Source organism: Mus musculus, chromosome 6, assembly GCF_000001635.26.
Source record: "Mus musculus strain C57BL/6J chromosome 6, GRCm38.p6 C57BL/6J".
Classification (NCBI taxonomy): domain Eukaryota; kingdom Metazoa; phylum Chordata; class Mammalia; order Rodentia; family Muridae; genus Mus; species Mus musculus.
Window position 1 is genome coordinate 138,892,040 of NC_000072.6, and position 3,509 is coordinate 138,895,548.

Sequence of the window (3,509 nt, forward strand, 5' to 3'; positions counted from 1 at the left end):
TCTGTTGAGATGCTTTATTTGGGGGGATAGAGGATATTGCTCAGTGGATGAAATGCTTTGTGCACAAGCACAAAGACCTTGTCATGGATCCCTAGTACACACAAAAGTATGGTGGTGTCCAGCTATTACACCAGAACTGGAAAGCAAAGAGAGGCAGACCCCAGGGCTTTGCTGGTCAGCCATCCTATCAGAAATCATGTCTAAGAATCAGTAGTAGATGCTTGTAGTCTCCTTTGGTAGCACCAAGACAGTAGAAGGAGTCACCTTTGCATCATTTGCATCCTCTGATTAAACACTTAAGGACTATCATTTTCTCACAACAACTCTGTGAACATTGAATTGGAGGCAACACTAAGGCAACAGAAGTGGTGTTTTAGAATGAATGAGTCTGTGATAAGTAAATTATTCCCTGTCAGAGTACATTTGAAGTAAACTTTGAAGCCATCATAGCTATGAAAAATTCTCCAACTAAACTTATGCTGGTTCTGATTACAGCTATCTCTACACAAATGGAACTTGGAGACTGAGTGTGAATTCTGTGACAGTGTTCTATAAAGAAGAAGACAAACGAGCATGAAGAGAGGACAGGAAATTTGAATCCTAAATGTGACTTCCTGTATGAAAACATGTAACTTTGGGCAATGACTTTCATTTTCCCTTGATGATGGAAGAAGATGAGATTCCCTGGATTCAAGAAGACTCTATCTAAAAAATGCATTTAATAAATAATTTAAATAAAATACATCCCCATTGGCCCCTAAACAAAATTCATTTTTATCATTTATAGAACATTTTGTCATAAGCTTTACTTAATACCACATTTCTCGATTCTGGGTCTACATCCAGAATGTGTGCGATTCATCTGAGTCACACTTGCTGTGTGAAACCAAATCCACAGGGGACTCTGGTTAAAAATTCTTTTAAGTCAATATTTTAAAAGTATTATTGGGACACTTCATTTTCAGTCATTTATTTGTATTTTGCATTTATTTAGATCATTTTGAACTATATGAATATATATATATATACACACATACATGTATTGTTATTTTGTTTGAAAGTTATATATATGCATATATACACTCAAATGACTCTCCCCACATTCTCTTATCTCCTTTCCACCTATATCAAGATGTTCTGTCTTTCCTCCAGTTCCTTTCCCACATCATGATTGTGGTTTGTGAAATGTGGTTTAATCAAGTCATTCTCTGTAATTTCTGTATTGTAAATGTTCATTGGAGCCTAAAGAGGACATATGCACACACATGTACACATATGTGGCTCTTTCTTCTCTCTCTCTCTCTCTCTCTCTCTCTCTCTCTCTCTCTCTCTCTCATCCTCTCTCATTCTCTCTCTCTCTCATCCTCTCTCTCTCTCTCTCTCTCTCTCTCTCTCTCTCTCTCTCTCTCTCTCTCTCTCTCTCTGTGTGTTCTAGTCCACATGTTCTGACCCCTGGCTACTTGGCTCCTTTGTTTCTGTCCAGTGAATTTTGACACAAACATAATGCTTAACATCATGTGGTGGAGGATAGTGGCTCAGTTCAAGAAGGGTTTGATGCCGACATAAAGACAGAGGGCAAGTGACAAGGATGTTCAGCCTAGTCATGACTTACACCCTCCTTCTGTATCTACCTCCTTATACTCCATTCATTTCTGAGCTCACTAACAGATAGACACTTTATTGGAATTAGAGATCTCAAAATTCAGTCACCTCCCAAATGCTTGTCAGCTGTAGACTAAGCCTAACAACAAATCTAACATGACCCTTAGCGTTGTAGCTTTCCACTCTAAAACCAAGCCTTCGGTACACCAAATATCACAGAAGGATTTTTTATTGAGAGATTTTTGAGAAAATGTAGATTTAATTTTGTTGAGGAAAAAATTTCATCTCAGAAGTGTCATCTAGAAATCTAAAATGTTGTGTTCCCATTGCTAGACTGGGCAGCTGTAAGCAGGTCCATGCTATAGTGTGGTGAGAAAGAACACCAAGCATGCAGGATTTAGCTGAGCTGATGCAAGCAGACCCCTGTGAAGAGCATCTCACTCAGCCGCTGCACTGGATCCTGCCTAGTTGACAATAAGGAAGCTGATGTTATAGGATGAAAACCTGTGTGCTTTACATTTTGTCTTGCTTACAGCCACTTTATTGAGTTCAAGTACTAAACTAGACCTTAGAGGTTTAGCCCATTTTTCACCTCACACAATAAATACTCCCCAACTCTTTGGAGCTAAAAGACATTAGCTTGACACCTCTACTATATTTTGCTTCTAGAGACGAAACGTATGCGTACTCGTCAAGGGATGATGAAAACTTTTTTCTCAGTGATTTTTCAGCCTTTGCAATAACTACATTAATTTTTGAGGCTGAGAAAATTACCTTAGATATATTGCAGGAAGTTGTGTACACTAGAAACAGCCACATCATTTTAAAAGATAAACTTTGAGATTCTGTTTATTTTTTTCTTTTTCTTCTTTTTTTTTTCCTTTTACATTTCTCATGTCCCTATGATATAATTTGGTAATGTTCAAGCTGATATTCCAGTATGTGTGAAAGTACTTTTCCCTTTTTCCTCAGAAACACAGCTTCATCCAGTGAAGGTGAATTGTGTCTCCCTGGGGATGTCAGGAAAGGAGAGGTGAAAGGAGAAGTTGAAATGCAAAGAGGAAGTTCACACTGTCAAGTGTGTGATATGTTGGAGTTTCACCCAGGGGACTACCCGACTACCCACTCCTACTGTCAGAAGAAGAAAGATCATTGGGAGTGAGAAAGACAATTCAAAAGACTGGAAATCCCAAGCCAAAGAGTAGAAATGAATGATAATATTTTACAGTTTCTGAAGAAGTTTCAAAAAAGTGGTTTCTCTTTTCTTTCTTTCCTTTTTTTTTTTTTATCTTTGGCAAACAGTTCCATTTCTGGTTGGTATCAATTACACAGCAATTGAAATAGAATTGAAAAGAAATGAGATTTCTAGGTGAAGTTTAGTCCATGTTTTAAATTTATAAAAGAAATAATTGAATGATTGTATAGTAATATTTGGAAGCAATATACATATATGCCTTGCAATAACCTAGTTCACATCTTATGCACATGTGCACAAACATACTCACATATATTCACAAGCACAAGATCACACACACACACACACACACACACACACACACACACACACACACACACACATTTGTACCCACATGCATAGGCACAGGCACAAGCTCTCTAACATACACAAGCTCTTGCTCTCTCTCACCCTCACAGACAACACACACACACACACACACACACACACACACACTTTCCACTTCTACATTTTTGAGGATAATTTTCAGACTAAATGACCTTTAAAGATCACTTTACTGTGACACTTCATTCAGATCTTCAAGTAGAACTGAGAACAGTCAATGTTTTATGAATTCACACTTGGAAAACTATGACGATGCCATCATTCCTCAGGTATAAATAAGATTTTGCTTAAGGTCATAGAAGTGATAGAATTAGGGTTGGGATCATCT

At 37.7% G+C, this 3,509-nt stretch overlaps 1 long non-coding RNA gene across 1 annotated transcript in view; it reads left to right on the top strand.

The window, feature by feature from the left end:
- The window catches only part of Gm30583, a 19,090-nt gene extending 18,377 nt beyond the window's left edge, over positions 1 to 713 (top strand). The window contains exon 3 of the long non-coding RNA XR_378089.3: positions 496 to 713. This is a non-coding gene — a long non-coding RNA (predicted gene, 30583). The remainder of the gene's footprint in view (positions 1 to 495) is intronic.
- The last annotated feature ends 2,796 nt before the right edge of the window (positions 714 to 3,509 follow it).